We start from the raw sequence: 17,358 nt of genomic DNA on the forward strand, positions 1-17,358 counted from the left end.
TCTCTTGCCTGGCTGGCTCAAGAAGGAGCCCCTCTCAGGCTACCTGAAAGTAGGGGTGGCTAGAAGCAACTTTAGCTCTTCTGTTACTGATGCAAGCTGTCACCTGCTCACCAAACCATCCAGAATGAAAGTCTAATCCAAATAAAATTCTCTTAAACAAATGCAGCCTCTAGGCAAACTCTCCTGTTTTCCAAATGCACACTTCAGACTGCTGTCTCTAAAGCTTCTGCTGCATAAAAATGGCTAGAATTCTGTTCTTCTCCTCCCATACCCCCTCCTCCATACCCCTGGAGACTATTCTTTTTGGCCTGGTAATTTTCCTAGAGCAGACAGTCCTAGGTCAATGAATGCTCACACTTCATCTGAGGGCCTTCATGGCTAGACTGCATGCCCCCATCAGCCAGCCCATCAATCCCCCTCTCCCCCTCTCCCCAGGAGTGTTTCCTTTAGCACCTCAACACTTGGTCTGAGATGGGAGAGAGAGAGGCCTTATCCATTGGGCTTTTCCAGAGGAGAAGCCATATCTTGTAGCCCGTTTAAATCTCCCTCTACCCTCTGTCCAGTGCAAGGTGGGCAGGAGGCTGACGACAGTAAGAATTTATTCTTGCTGGGAGACTGACTGCTGATTCTCCTCTGTCAGCACTAAATAGAAGTTCTGCAGTGGTAGCTCTGGCCCCTCCCTTCATACTCCCTAGGAACTTCTGAGCTGAGCTAGCAGCAGCCTTGCTGCTGAGCTTCTCAGCTAATAGCGTCAGCTTGGAAGGGGCCTGAAGAAAGAGGTTTGCCTGTTTTTGTTCTGTGTAAATATGGTTACAGTGGTTCTAGTAACCAAGTACAGGGGTAGAACAAACTATATGAGATATCAAGATGCATCACACTCCACCCAACCAGAGCGCGCGCGCGCGCGCACACACACACACACACACACACACACACATTTAGAATTGACCAGTGATAATCTTGGGGGATAGTATGCCAATATATTAATGAACAGTAAGATGTTACCTGTTGAAAAGTGGAATTTTTTCTAAAGGAATTTCCAGTTACCTCATAAATCTCCCATTATACACTCCTTTTATGGCAGTGTGGCATAATGCAAAAAGCCAGTCCTGGGTTCTTGGGTGCATTTCTCAGCTTACTAACTGGGTAATTTTAAATTCTATGTCACACTTTATCTGTAAAATAGGGATGATAATAATTTCTTCCTTGTGGGATAGAAATGAAGGAATATATATATACATATATATATATATATATATATATATATATATGTATATATATTACTCATTGCAGTGAGGGAGAATGCAAATTGTGGGGAATTGTGGAGCCTGAACAAGAAGGTGTTAGAAATGACTTCCAGGATTTGACTTGCCTTAAGTACTTTTGGGGAGTACCTAAGGAAGTAAGGCTTTGCTCTGGATTGGAGCTGATGAAGAGGTGCAATAATTCCACAGCTGGGTATTTCAGTAAATCTCCTCCAGAGAGACTATTAAAGGAAAGATAAAGGTATAACTAAAGAAGCAGCAGTCATTCATGTTGTCTGGTACTGCTGTTCTGTGAAACTCTTTAGCAGGAGAACAGCCAGGCCCAACTGTTAGGATCAGGCCAGCTCCCAGCTGCTAGGGGCTGTTTATTTCTTCCTTACTGCTTCCTTTGTAGCCAAGGGGAGGTGAAGTCAGGCTACAGAACATGAACCAGTGATAGCCAGATTTTTACCAATGCCAAGACTTTTTTGAGAGAATATACTCTGTAGTAGGGCTAGCATTACTCTATGCTGTTCATCTGCTCTGTTGCAGGATGAGTCGTTGAATCCTCTACAATGACAGTGGTGGTACAGTAGCATTTGAAACTGGACAGGACACATTAGTTAACTGGAACACTAACAGTTGCCATAAATGAAATGATTATTGGTCCAGGAAACAAGTGACTTTTTAAAAATGTCATCTGTTGTGTTTATTTCATAATATATAGACATAGCAAGAAGTATTTGTTGTAACAAAAAATTCTCCTTGAAGAGTTAAGAGAAAATCAAGGCTAGTGTGATTGATCGCCTATAACAACCCTAGCTACTGAAATTAGAATAGCTTGTTAGGGTTTAAAGTAGAAGTTATGTTGTTTATGACTTTTTCTCGGGTTTAGAAGCAAGCTTTTAATCATTTTTGCCCGTTTCATTATTCTTTTTTTTTTAAAAATAAAGGTTCTATATTTTGTTTTTTGGTTTTTTTGATTTTTTTTTTCCAGTACCAGGAATCAATCTCATGACTTTGCACTTGCCAGGCAGGCGCTGTGCCGCTGAGCTAAATCCCCAGCCCTGTTTCATTATTCTTAATATGAAAATCAACGGCTTGCCTAATACGCATAAAGAGAGTCCTTCTGTGAGTTCTACAAAGTATCTGGTGTGTGCCTCATTTTGAAAGTAAACGAGTGATATTGTGATAATTTAAAAAATATTTTTACAGAAACACAATTTTCTGGAGGAATGGTAATTTTATTTTTTATTTTTTTGTTTGTTTTGTTTTTTTGTTTTTCTCCGGTACCAGGAACCGAACTCACGACCTTGCGCTTGCCAGGCAAGCGCCTTTGCCGCTGAGCTAAATCCCCAGCCCCTGAATGGTAATTTTAAATATCTAAAATCCTCTAAAATTATCCTAAACTTACAGGATATTAGGATGTGACATTGATATATGATGCCTACATATGAAGTAGTACCCTCAAAGGGCACAGATTGCATTGGGAGCAAAAGTATCAGTTGTGACAAAAGGAGTGAGCACACCGTGTCCCTCTGAGGTAAGCGAGTTGTTGAGTAGAGTTAAACACTTCCTGTAAAAATGTGCTGAAATGTCTCTGAAGGGTTATGCAGGCTGTGGAGAATTCCATAATGAAGTAAGCAGCTGTAAGTATTTCCATCTTCAAGTGAGAAGAAGCATGACTGGGTTTACTGCACCTCACACCAGATAGTGTGAAAGGGAAAAACAGTAATTTTTCGTAGGAGGTTAGCCCATTAGCTAAAAAGTGGTGAGCAGTTTTGGTCAATAGGACAGTTTGTATAGCACAAAGAAGCATGAAGTTTAGTGGAGATATAAAATTAAGCCAATTGAAGTATGCATGTACAGGTTTTGTTATTGCTGATATAGCTTTTACACCAAATAGCTGTGCTTTAGTCACTAGATCTAGTGAAAGCCTGAAAAAGCAATGAACTCCTGACCATTCCCATGAAATTAAATAAGTACCTTTAGGACCTACCCAGAAACTTCATGAAAAAAGGAAAAAGGATTTGTTCACTTAAAATCCTGAAAAATGTCAGGCATGGTAGCACACGCCTGTAATCCCAGCACTCGGCAGGCTGAGGCAGGAGCATCATTGCAAGTTCGAGACTAGCCAGGGCTACAAAGTGTGCTCAAGGCCAGCCTGAACTGCATAGTGAGACAGTCTCAGAAATTAAAAAAAAAAAATCTGAAAAAAATCATTTATTGGCTAGCTATTTTATCAGTCATTGTGTTTAAATATGTTTCTTTTAACTTAAAAAGTATTCTATCATTGCAAGGTATATATTTGCATATTTTTACCTATAACTGGATGATAAATTCTATTTTTAATTTGTTAGGTTATTTTAATACTAAGTTTGGTAGACAAAATTCTCACGAGTTTTACTTATTTAAAATTTAAAGAAATTTAGATAAACCTAATTATTTTTATTACCCTTTATTTTTTAGGATGAAAGGGCAAATTTTTGTGACCTAATGGCCACTTGAGAACCAAAGATAGGTCAGGCATAAAAGATATCCTAATTTTATTATTTTGCATTCAGGAAAGACAAAGTTATAAATATTCTTCAGAATATTTGTTAGGTTAAAAGGTATAAATCATACATATATCTAAAGCAAGGAATAGAGTCAACATTGTAAAATTACTTAGCTAAAAAAAAAAAAACAGCTATCAGGAAATTAGCTTTTAGTTTAAGAGTAAGGACACATTTTTTTCAATTAGATTTTATTGGTACATTTTAGATATACATAATGATTACATTCATCATAGAGAATTTGTACCTGTACAAGATATAACTTGATTCTTTTCCTTCCCATTCTCCCACCCTCCCTTCAACCCCTCTTTCCTTTCCCCATTTACAAAAGCTTTGTTTCTGTTTTTTCCTTCTTTTCTCACTTTTTTAAACTTTTCCTTTCTTTCCTTTCCCTTTGCTCCTCTCCTATTCCCCTCCACATTTGAGCATTTTCTTCCTATTTTTAAAAATTCATTTCTCAGTAGCTTGGAGAATTAGCAGAATAATTTATCTTTAAAATAGGGATAATAATAATTTCTTCCTTGTGGGATAGAAGTGAAGCAATATACATACTACTTATTGCAATGCGGGAGAATGCAAAGTGTGGGGAATTGTGGAGCCTGCAAGAAGGTGTCAGAGATGACTTACAGGATTTGACTTGCCTTAAGTATTTTTGGTGTCTAAAAGGAATTTCTACTAATCTAGGCAAAAGTATCATAGTCATTCTACATAAAAAGACTCAAATTCAATTTTACTCACTTCACACATCATTCATAAGATAGTTTATATAAAAAGAATTATTAATATAAACTATGTATGCATTTATGCATATACAGATATATAAATATAAACTAGGTTATAATCTTAAGCTTTTGACTATAGTCTTAAATATAATCAGTATCAGTATATGAAATAAAACCACATATCTTATTAATTATATTAATAAACTATAACAACTTTCTTAATAAGGAAACAGAAATTAATATCCATTATTTCATGCATATTGCTGCTTATCTGTAATTATACTTGGTCATTTTTATTAATTCTTATTTTTAATCAAAAACAACTCTTCCAACACAAGATAGAGAACAAAAATAAAGGATTCTTAACTATATTTCTCTATGATTAATTATTTAATATTATTTTAACTCTATATATGTAATTTTCAAAAGTTTTTGTGCATTTTCGTAGTTGATTGCCATTTAAAAAATAAATATAAACCTATGTATCACTTTTCTTTTTTCCTTTTAGAATTGTCTAGATATCCAAAGATTGTTTATAACTAATTTAGGTCTAAGATATTACATTAGCTGAGAATCAAGAAACTACAATTTAGCAAAAGTAATCCTGTATAACAAAAACAAAGCAGGAGGCATCATAATTGCAGATTTAAAGTTATAACACAAAGCCTCAGTGGTAAAAAACAGCATGGTACTGGCATGAAAGCAAACACAAGGATCAGTGGAACAGAAGAGAAGATGCAGAAACAACCTTAGGCACATTCAACTATCTGATCTTGGACAAAAGGGACAAAAATGTTCCCTGAAAGAAAGACAGTCTCTGTAATAAATGGTTCTGGGAAAACTGGCTACCCGTGTGCAGAAGACTGACTCTAGATCCATGTCTCTCACCATGTACTAAACTAAAATCAAACTGTATCAAAGATCTATGTGAAAACAAACACTTAATCAACTGGAAGATAAAATAGGTAAATTTCTTGAAGACACAGGGGCACACAAGGACTTTCTGAACAAAGCCCCAATGCACAAGACATAAAATGGGATAATATCAAGGAAAAAGCTTTTGCACAGCGAAGGAAATAACCAAAAGAGTGAAGAGACAACCTACAGAACGGGAAAAAGATTGCCAGATATTCCTTAACTGGAGGACTGATATCTACACTATAATGAACTCAAAAAAATTAGATCCAAAATAAAAGACCCAGTCAAAAAATAGACAACCCAAATGAATAGACACTTCTCAGAAGAAGTACAAGTGACCAATAAATACATGAAAAAATGTTCAATATCTCTGGTCATTAGAGAAATGCGAATTGTAACAATACTGAGATTCGATCTTACTCCAAAAAGAGTGGCTATCATCAAGAAATCAAATAATAACAAGTGCTGGTGAGGCTGGAGCAAGGATGAGGAACCTGTCTACATTGCTGATGGGAATGTAAGCTACTACAACCACTATAGAAATCAGTATGGAGAGTCCTCAAAAAACTAAAGGTAGAAATTCTATCTGATCCAGTGATTCCCCTTGTAGATATCTTCAGAAAAGTTAAAAGATATCATATGTCAGTGATCCATGATTACCTATGTTCATAGGTATTAACAGAATTAACAACAGCTAAACCTTGGAAGCAGTCCATATACACATCAACATATGAATGGATAAAGAGAATGTACCAATGAAGTGCTATATTGACATAAAGAAGGATAAACTTGAGTCATTTGTAGGACAATGAATGAGCCTTGAAAACATAATATTAAGTCAAATAAATCAAAGGCATAAGTTTAAATATCACATGGTTTCTCTTATCTGAGAAACTCAAAATATAAATAAAAAGAAAAAGAAAAGATATGAAATAAATAGATCATTTGCAAAAGGGAAGGGAATCAAGAGATAGAGGGAGGAGGAGGGAGAGTAGGGGATAGGAATGAAAAAAGAATTGATATGTATTATGTGCATGTACCAATTCCCTATAAAGAATGTAATAATTATGTACTATAAACCGGTAATGATAAAAATAAAAATTGAAAGAAAATTATGTATATATATGTTTATCATGTACAATATGATGACTTTATATTGTATATATTTTGAAATGACTAAACATAGCTATTTAACGTATTATTACTTCACATATTTTTTCATGAAAATACTTAAGATCAACTCTGTTAGCAATTTTTAAGAATTCAATACGTTACTACAGCCTGGGGATTTAGCTCAGCGGCACAGCACCTGCGTGGCAAGTGCAAGGTCGTGAGTTCAATTCCCGGTACAGGAAAAAAAACAAAACAAACAAACAAACAAACAAAAAATTCAATACATTGTTATTAACTGTAATCAAGATGTATGATAAACTTCCTGAACTTATCTCTCCTACAAAAAAATTACAATTTAGCTAACACTAGCATTATGAGAATTTCATAAATCAAAGCAATTATCAGTCTATTTCACTGAGTACACATTTATACATATAATTTAATTTTAAACAAGTTATGGAAACAGTGGTAACTTATTTAATTCATGAAACTGATGTGTGAAATCAAAGAACTTTGAATTGTGAGGAATTTAACCTTTGTCTTGAACAAACAAAATTTTTCTTCTGCCTTGAAACTACACTCTTTTTGTATTTTAAGTATTGTAAAAGGTTGTCGGGTAAGTACTTTTCAATGTGCACAAAAAGTAACACAGTTTAATAACTTTAAAAATATTTTCAAAGATATGATTGACTTTACCTAGATGAGATAGTCCTAAAGTATATGCAAGACAACAAATGGTTTCTGATCAGCTAATCGTTAAAGCTTCCTAAGAGAAGAAAAAGAGAGGAAGCAGAACATAAAACTGCACACAAACAGGAACGTCAACTATAGCCACTGTGCAGTTATCTCTGAAAGGCTAGTTACGTTTCCTCTTCAAAGAGAGGAAAGATGTTTAACATGTAGAATTGCCTATTTTGAGATATGTATACAGACACAAAAGAGGGTGATACACTGACATAGCATGGGCCCTTGACAGTTTTTATCAAACTGTATAATTTTTAAAAAATCATTCCTCTTGCCAGCTACTGTTTTTATCACAGTAGCTTTATAGTATAATTTCAAGTCAGGGATTGTGATGTCCCCTGCCTTGCCTTTGTTACCCAGAATTGCCTTTGCTATTCTAGGTCTCTTCTGATTCCAAATGAATTCTAGGGTTGTTTTCTCTAATTCTGTGAGATATACTGCTAGAATTTTAATCAGAATCGCATTAAATCTGTATAACAGTTTTAGAAGTATGACCATTTTCACTATAGTGGTTCTTCCCACACAAGAGCGAGGGTTATCTTTCCATTTTCTTTTTTTTAATTTTAAAGAGAGAAAATAAACAATAAAAATGATACAGAATTTCAGAACAAGATGATAGGAAATTAACAAAGATTATTATATTGCATATTGTTATCTTCAAAGTAGTTGCGCAGATTACCAGATATGGCATGCAAAATTAATCAAACAATATAAGCACTAACTGTCCCTTTCAATGAGCTAAAAGAAATTAGTAGTACAATTATCTTAGCTATCTTGCATATATATACATAACTTTTTTCCCCTTCCTTCTTTTCTCTTTTCCCCCATCCCAGTAGTTCTTTCCTTTTGAGCAGTTTCTTTCCCTTTCACTATATCTATTGTACCTTTTGGATTACAAAAACTCTTCATTTTCTGATACCCTCTTCAATCTTCTTTTTCCAAGTACTGTAGTTTTCAATGTAGAGGCCTTTTACATCCTTCATTAGATTGATTCCTAGGTATTTCATTGTTTTGGATTCTACTCTAATAGGTGTTTTCCTGATTTCTCTCTCGGTGAATTTTTTATTCATGTACAGGAAGGTTATTGATTTGTCAGTGCTGACTTTATATCCAGATATGCTGTTGAATTTGCTTATTAAATTTAGCAGTCTTTTAGTGGAATTTTGGGGGTCTTCTATATAGAGTATTATGTCATCTGCAAATAATGATAGTTGAACTTCTTCCTTTCCTATTATTATTCTTTTTCTTTCTTTCTCTTGTCTAATTGCTCTGGCTGTTTCTAGAACTATGTTGAATAAGATTGGAGACAGAGGACACCCTTGCCTTGTTCTTGATTGCAGAGTGAAAGCTTTCAGTTTTTGTCCATTTAGTATCTGTTGGTTTGTCATAAATGACTTTTATCAGATTGAGATAAAGACCATCTATTCCAATTTTCTGTAGGCTTTTTCCATATGAATGGGTATTGGACTTAGTCAAAAGCTTCTTCTGCATGTATTGAGATGATCACCCCTAACTTATAATTATACTGTAAAGCTACTGTGATAAAAACAGTGTTGTACTGGCAAAAAACCAGACCCAAGGATTAATAGAATAGATTAGAAAATGCAGAAACAACTCCAGACATACTCACACACCTTATCTTTGACAAAGGTGCCACACATGTTCACTGGAAGAAGGGTAGCCTCTTTAATAAATAGTGCTGGAAAAATGGGCTCTGCAAATGTGCTGAAGATTAAAATTGGACCCATACTTTTCACCAGGCACTAAACTAAATTTGAAATGGATCAAAGATCTAAATATTAAAACAGAAGCATCTGCTGGAAGATAGAATAGGTAAAACTCTTCAAGACATCGGTGTAGGCAAAGACTTCATGAATAAAACCCTGATCAAACAGGAACTATCACAAAGAATCAGCAACTGGTATCTCTCTTACAATCTGATTTTCTCCTCTTTTGCTTTATGTTCTAAAGTAGTCTTTTGTTCATGTGCAAAGCTCTCCAAAGTGCCCCCTGAATTTAAAATTGTTCCCAGTGAAGTTGTGCCTGTCAGAAGGATAAGCATACAAGTTCGCGCTGTGATGAGAAAAACATGAAGGAAGCAGATGGTTAGCCTCGGAAGAGGTATTTTTTAGACCGAGAAAGTCCCATGAGAACTCAAAGGTCTGTATAGGTGGTGCTGGTGAACTTTATATTTCCAGAACTTGGCCAAAGGACAAGCATCACTCACTGCTCAGAGGAAAAAAACAAAACAAAACAGCAAAGAGACAAACAAAAATCACGGATTCTGGGTAGGTGAAACTAAAGAAGGTAGAACTTCTCTAATCCCCAGGGGCTGCTCAAGGACGAGCTTAGTGGATCAATGCCTATCCTTTCCATCTGAACTTTTTTTCTTATAAACAGGCAACATCAAAGACATGAGACATGCAGACAACAGGAGCACCTGTTAGAAGCCTGGAAAATGATTTCACCAAAGAGCTATATAAATGTGATCAGACCAAAAGTATCCAAGGAACTTAATTCCTAGGAAAAAAACCCAAAGGTAAAGGGCTTCTGTGAAATATCACAGCACATTTCAGTGTGAACTTGCTTTCCAGAGTGGGCAGGCCAGCACCTCAAAGAGGTAGATATAAAGATTTTCAGATATGGCCACTATTGCTGAATGGAAGACCTAGTAGGTCCAAGGCAGTAAAGGCTTCAGCTTGACCTCAGTAAACCTGTATTTCTGCCTTTTAGCCAGTGACCACCAGAAGCACACCTGTGCTTCACCCGTTTGGGTTTATTGGTCATCGCATGGTGTCTCTCTCTGCAACAACAGACCTAGCCTGACCAACCCCAGGTGCATTCCTGGTGGCCTTTGGCTGATAAGTACCGACAGCACATGAAATCAGAGCGTCTGCGTTTTGGCTTCTGGCATTATCAGTGTTAACTTGGGCAAGTCACTTGATTTCTCTGATATTTTTTCGTTCTTCTGTAAGGTGGACGTAGGAAGACTATCCACTTTTGACTGAGGTGAAACCTAGAAGTGAAATGTGTTAAAAAACAAAAGTTTAACTGGGTCATGTTTAAAGTGGCTCCTAGAATAAGCAACTCGGGAATCTAGTGGCTTAGTGGCTATGAAAGTCTGACTTGATTTGATTTTTTCAGACAGGATCTCCATATGTAGTTCAGGCTGGTCTTGAACTTGTGGTGATCCTCCCGCCTCAGCTTTCCACGTACTGAGATTACAGTCATGGACCACCACACCTAGCTGAAAGTCTATGATTTTGTTAGCCCCAGAATTCTGCTCTTCTGGCTCTGGAGCTGGCCTGAGGAGGATGCTTATAGCCTACAACAGATGAGCCCTTCCCTCAGTCAGGGAACCTTCTGCCTGACAACAGTTTCTCCAATACCCATCCCTCGCGTATTTTTTCTGTACTTGTCTGTAGCACATAAGTCAGCACTTTGTGATACATTTTCTCTGTAGCAACACACTTTAGACTTCGAAGAATTAGATTTAAATTCTATCTCTTCCCGGACTAGCAGTATACTTCAGAAGCCTCAGTTTGCTCATGTGTGAAATTGGTGTAAAACCTCTACTTCATAAGTTGTTTAATAAGCAATGACTATGTCTGTAGAAGAGGAATGGGGGTGACAAAATGATTATTCCATCGGTTGTCATCAAGGTTCCTGTTAAGAAAGACATATTCCAACAGGAATTTTAAAGGAAAATTCCCGTGGTAAACCAACTGGGGAAAGGAGAAGTTCTGATGAAAAAGAATGGAATGTAGCACATATGGAGCTAAATTGTTTTTAATAAGAACTGAACATGAATTTGAATGAGCCAGGAAAAAAAAGAGGAAATATGGAGGGAAGGGAGGAGCATATATGGCTCCATAGCAAGATTTTGGAGTTTGCAGAGAAATTCCAAATGGCAATACCGTCAGGAACATATAAATGCTGGAGTTTCTAGTAATCTGTTGTTTGTGTTGCTTTAACACATGTCCTTTCTAGCTATCCATACCACAATAAGATTCTGTTATTCACACAAGTCCTTCCTATGAATGAGTTTTTAAAAAATAGAAATTAGGGAAGAAAAACAGTGCCCCTGATGTGGTGTAATAAAAAACGGAAAGAAGAAAGTGGCCATGAAAGAGGAATGGTGAAATTAGAAGTTCTGCATGAACTCAAATTCAGAACCACACGGGATTCTGAGGCCCTCAGAATCCTCAGAAATCTTAAGAAAGATGCTAGACTTCCCTGGTAAGGGATGGGATGGGGGCTTGAGCTGGAGTCATTGAGCTGTGAGGTCTCTGCTATTTTATCTTTTTAGGGATGACAAATTGAGACCCAGAGAGATTAAATCATTGTCCAAGGTCACAGAGCTGGTATTTGGTAAGTCTAATACTCCATCCCTGATGTGTATGACTTTATAACCTATGTTTTTATTCATTACATTTCATACCTCACAGCAAACCCTGATATTCTGGAAGGCCTGCATCATGTCTAGCTAAAATCCTTCATGCTGCAATTGCAATAGCTTCTCTTTCACACAGTTATCAATAGAGAGAGGAGGGCTACTCCTAGGAATCTAAGGAATAACCAATCTCTCCAAACCGAGTTTGACCGAGAGAGCCAGGCCCACGACAAGCATCAGGTCACCCTTTTGAGTAAGTCTGAGGTGAGATGAGCAGCTGCTGCCCCAGTGGAGAGCTCTGTGGTATCTTTAGGCTGATAGCTGAGGCTTACTTGTTCTCCCTATAGCTAGCTCCTTGCAGGGAATCTCTTAGGCAAAGAACTGAAAGGATCTTTCGTGACTGGTCTGCAGTGGTAGAGCTACAGTAGGGTGGATGTCCCAGCGTGCGTTTGTTTCACTTTCTGAAGGTTTCTGCTGTGGGTAGGGAAGAAAATCTGCAGGGAGCTGCTGGCACTGTACCCTTTGAAATCCTTCCAAGAACTGCTGGATTCGGTCTGTAGAAAGAATTGCAGTGCTTTAGAAATTTTGAAGGATTTTCAAGGATAACCCAAGGAGCATGTAAAATTCACTTTGGAGGGTCCTCCAAGAGAATTTCTTTTTAGACTTTATGGTTTTGGACTAATTGTGCTTCAAAAAAGAAAGGATTTTTCTCTGAGGCCCAGGGTAGAAGGACTAGGCCAAGAGAGAGGATGCATTAGCCTCTTTCTACTGTGGTGGTTAGGGGTAGGCAGCAGCTCACCAGAGCCTACAGGCAGCAGCAGTTATAGGACCTAATGTCCCTCATGACTCCATGATTTCAAAGCAAGAACCCACAACACCGGACTCCCCTGGGCAGGAATAATTGGAGCCTGGGACTTCCCCAGACCCCTAGGGTATCCCCCATCCTGTGTAGATTCAGGAGGTCTCTTCCCTCCCTGTGCCAGGATATGGACTGTCCCTTGGGCCTGTGCTTGTGGGGAGAGTAGGAACCCAGCCTGTCCAAGGCTTGCCTGGGGCAGGGGAGGGAGAAGGGAAAGCAAGGTGTCACAGTGTGGGGTATTTGCTGTAAGCTCCAGCAACACCATCTGTGCTTGTCCTAGGTGTTTTGCTTTTGGAAGGGAGAACCGAGGTTTCCCTTGCTCCATTCTGGCTTCTGGCACAGTTTCCCAAGGAAGATAACCTCAGCTTCAGGGTTAGTCAGTCTGCTCTATAGCATCCTGTTTTCAGCTGAGGTGGCATAGCCCAGACTGATACCTTCGACCAGCCAAGTAGCTAGAGCAGAGAGGGTTGGCTTGTTTGTTTGTTTTTTTTCCAGAGGGAAAACAAACTATATTATTATGATGGTGGTGGTATTGGAAAAGGTGGAATCACATCTCTGGAAAGGCAATGGTTTTGAATAAAAGAGTTCTGAGCAGCTACCAGAGCCAATCTCTTTGGGATAAATGCAGCCCTGCATTTGTGCCTGTTCCACCAGACGGCGGCTTCTTGGGCTGAGGACCTTTCTGGCTTTCAAGGAGAAGGGCAGGAGCAGCCACTTCTCTTCCCCATGGAACTGTGCCTAAGAAGAGCTTCTTCAGAGCCAAACCTTGGGCCTCTGGGCAGCCTGAGTTTCAGAGACATAAGTAGGAAAAGGATACTGACATCGTGAGTGGCCAGCACAGACAATGAATGCTGTCCGGTCTGCACAGTGAGAGCTTCACCTGAGATCAGTGGCGCAGACCTAAGGGGATACAGACTGCTGTCCCTCACCCAGGCCAAGGACTTTTCGATTGAGATTTTCAATACGATAGGTAAGAAATGCATATAATTACAAATTGCAACCATACTGAAGAGCGTAGAGTGAAAAGTCCCCTTCCCACTCTTAATCCCCAGCCCCTTCTCAAGGCGTAGCTGCTCTCACCTGGCTGTGTACATTCTTCCAGAAATAGTAAAGGTTTCTCACGGGAAAATTTTCTTTTTTTCTTCTGGGTTAGTCTGAATCTTTAACAGCTCCTCTTTTCTGACTTCACGTTCACCCATACACAAAGTAGAAAAAACAAGTATAATAAAATTTCATGTACCCGTCACCAACTTCAATTACCACATTTTGACCAATGCTATTTCATCTAACGTTGGTATCATGACATTCCATATATGAAACTTTCTCTATACGTTTCTAACTGATAATGACCCTTTAAAAACGGTATGATTTTTTTTATCATACTTAAAAATATAACAGAAAGTCCTTAGTGTCATCTAATCTCTCTTGACCTACACTATTTTAGAATTTCATGGATCCTACAGAATGCACAGGATTTACCTCTGTCCTGGATTTTGAACATAGGTCTCTTACTTAGCCTGAGAAATATAAAGCATTTGAGACATGGCCCACGGCAGCCTCTCCGTCCTCCTCCTGGAGGCTATTGTTGCTCAGGGCAGAGACTCTTAATTCAAATACTGTTAGAGCACAGAACAATCATCCAAAAAAAAAAAAAAAAAAAAAAAAAACTTCCAAGCCACAAGAGTCTGAAGAGAGGTATTCTTTAGAAGTGCTCTTTCCTTTCCCTACTAGGTGGCATTGAGAAAGCTGCTTCTGTACCTACTGGGCAAATGGGGAAAAAATAACATTCATTCCACTGAAGTTAGACTAGTATCTTACAGCCAAGGATAGAAGCTTTATTTCCGCTGTGGCCAGAAATCATGTAAAACATGTGGCCTATCTGGAGCTAGCCCAGTTATCGTGGAGGTAGAGGTGGTTTATGTGGACAGCCAGCTTCTCTATACTGCTGGTAGCTATTCGGTGTTCCTTGGGCCCATTTTTCCTGATTTTGTCTGATTATTTTGGCTTCTAAGTTTTTCTCCAAACCAAGAGCATCTCCCCCTCACAAATACACATCCAATTCCCCAGTCATGCCTGTCCATCCTTGCACTGCTCCTTAAATTTTCAAGAGACAGAAGTTCAAAAACTACCCCTTCCACTACTTTGGAATACCGGCTTCAAGAATGTGATGTCTCTGGCTCTCAGCCTCCAGTTATGGTGGCCAGAAAGGCATGACAAAGCCAATTGGCACAGAGTTGGGTATTGAAAGTTCCAGCTGCAAGTACATAGGGCATGAAACCTGCCTGCTCGTGAGCTAGTTTTCTATGCCAGAGCTGGAAAAGCTGTAAGAAGTAGCCATTTGCTTTCCCACATTTGGTCTTTGAGGACATTATCTTTGGGAGGATAAACAAAACCTCAGCTATAGAAGCCCAAAAGCCAGCAGCTGACCCCTGGATTTCACTGCTTTTTTGTCTTCTCTATTCCATTTCCCATCCTCTAAGTGGATGAGGAGAAGTAGACCAGCAGATTGGGCACTTGAGTATTTATTGAGTTTTCTGGAAGAAATTCACAGGACTTCTTTGAATTTCAGAATTTACTCTCTGCAGCAGAGCACAGAGATCCCACTTTTTTTTATGGCCTTTAGGGATTTGGTACCATAGTACCAGGAACACTGAGCAGAAATTGAAGATAATATCCTAGGGTTTTAGAGTTATTTGCAAGAAAGCTGCAAATCCAAATCAAGATGTAATCAAGAGGCCCAGATTCTCTGAGGTACCATCAGAACTACATGAAGAAAACTGTTTACAAGTTCCACAATCCTGCTTTGTTCTCACAGACATCCAAAGTAAAAAGCAGGCTGCTTCCATGAAGGCTGGCAGTGCCCTCTTCAGGAATTCTTGGGCACTACACGGGTCTAGCTGGACTTGACAATATTTTGCCAAGGGCACCAATGCCAGAAGAACCAATGGAAGCGGAGTCACAGATATAAAGGCCTCTTGAGGACATTTAAAGAAACCCTATGAGGGCTGTAGGGAGGGCTCAGGACAAGGGTTCAGAGAGTGCTGAGGCAGTGTCAGGATTCACTGAAGTTGGGATCCTTAGGACCCTGCAGACAGTGAACATGACAGTACCTATACGGGTACCTTTTCCATCCCTTGGTATAAAACAAGGTGGAGACAGGAAGATCTGTTCCATCAAAGTTGTGAAGAGAGAAAAAGAAAGAGACAGAGGATAGAGAGGGGGAGGGAGGCAGGGAGAGGAAAAGGAAGAAGAAGGAGGAGGAAAGGGAGGAGGAGAGGAAGAAAAACTTGAAGGGAAGGAGGAGGACAAGAAAGAAGGAGAAACAGAGACAGAGAGATGGAGTCTGGGGGAGGAAATTAAATGAATAGTAAGATAATAAAGGGGGAAGAGCAATTTGAATTAGGGGATGTGGTGGATAAATTAGTATCTGTGACTCTATTGGGAAAATGTATTTTCTTCCAAATAGCATAGCCATCCCCAGAGCTTCTGGAAAAACACAGAGGGGAGCTTTGTGAGAGGACAGCCTGAGTGATCGCCCCTGCACACAGAACTGTCTTGTCTATTTGAGCTATGAAAAATCATCTCTCCCATGCTATACCCAGGAACCGCCAAACTTTGGGCTCAGTCCCTTCTGCCGTCTGATGAACTGAGCGCACACATCTAACTTCTTGCTTTCATTATCGCTCTTGTCCAGGGCCGCTCTGGCAAGGACCCTTCAGAAGTGTATGGATGGCACAGTCCTACAACTGCACTTCCACGGCAGGCAGCCTATGGCTAGGGAGCAGTGGTTGGGAGGGTAGGAGCCCCAAGACTCTTTGCCCCATGGATCCTATGACATTAGTTTGGTCTGTTTTGGAAACTTCTGCTATACCATTCTGCAAGGGCCAGTGTCATAGGGATCCTTTCATGTCGGGCCCAGTATGACAGCAAAGAATCTAGAGTTCTAGGACTCTGAAGCTTCAGACACTATAGAACTCTAGACTCCAATGACTCCCCAGGGGCAGCCGTAAAAACTCACCTATTTCCTAATGGCAGAGCCTAAGGCAGAATGATGTTCAAGGCCACACGGTCCAAAGTAAAAACTGTATAGCACAATCTTGCCCCTATCCTCTCAGAGAAAGACTCTAGGCTCTGCACATATCTCCCTTGTCTTCTCTTTTACTCCAAGGCAAAGCCATGGGAACGGTTCCAGGAGACCATATATTTCTTTTCTGGCATCTTCTAACAGGTATCCCTCTTATTATACGCCAACCACTTTCACTATAGGCCCTCCGTGGTAGACTCTGCACTCTAGGGCAAGAGACCTGTGCCTTCGGAGGCTTCTGAAGGGAGAGGGAACACTGGCAGTGAACCCAGGTTCTGTTCAAGATTCGTCTGTTTTACAGAACCTACCCTGGCTAATCTCAACTAGCACTTGGTGCTCAAATACTTTCTTTAGGGGCTGGGGATTTAGCTCAGCGGCACAGCGCCTGCCCGGCAAGCACAAGGTCGTGAGTTCGGTTCCCGGTACCGGAAAAAAAACAAACAAACAAAAAAAAAAACCTCAGATACTTTCTTTAGAAATTACTATTAGCAGTAAGGCAGATTTCATGTAGTATTCTCCAGTTTTTTGCTGCTTGTCCATTTTTTCTTAGTGTTTCTTTCTCTGAGGCAAGGATTATATTTCCTTTCTCCTCTTCACCCTCACTGCCACCTGCTGCTTCCCTCCAACCCACTCTCTGCTTCTTCCCAGCCTGGCCTCAGCTCTTCAAATACACTACATTCTTGGGATGAAATTCTTACTAACCAGTTCCAACACCATGTTCTTGAC

General features: G+C 39.3%; 1 long non-coding RNA gene across 1 annotated transcript; it reads left to right on the forward strand.

Moving 5' to 3' along the window:
• The first annotated feature begins 2,666 nt into the window (after positions 1–2,666).
• LOC106147376 lies at positions 2,667–10,480 on the forward strand. The gene is made up of 3 exons (XR_001232239.1): positions 2,667–2,787; positions 9,697–9,835; positions 10,441–10,480. It is a non-coding gene; the product is annotated as an uncharacterized LOC106147376 (long non-coding RNA).
• The last annotated feature ends 6,878 nt before the right edge of the window (positions 10,481–17,358 follow it).

Source organism: Chinchilla lanigera, unplaced genomic scaffold, assembly GCF_000276665.1.
Source record: "Chinchilla lanigera isolate Chin_1 unplaced genomic scaffold, ChiLan1.0 scaffold00147, whole genome shotgun sequence".
NCBI classification, from domain to species: Eukaryota; Metazoa; Chordata; class Mammalia; order Rodentia; family Chinchillidae; genus Chinchilla; species Chinchilla lanigera.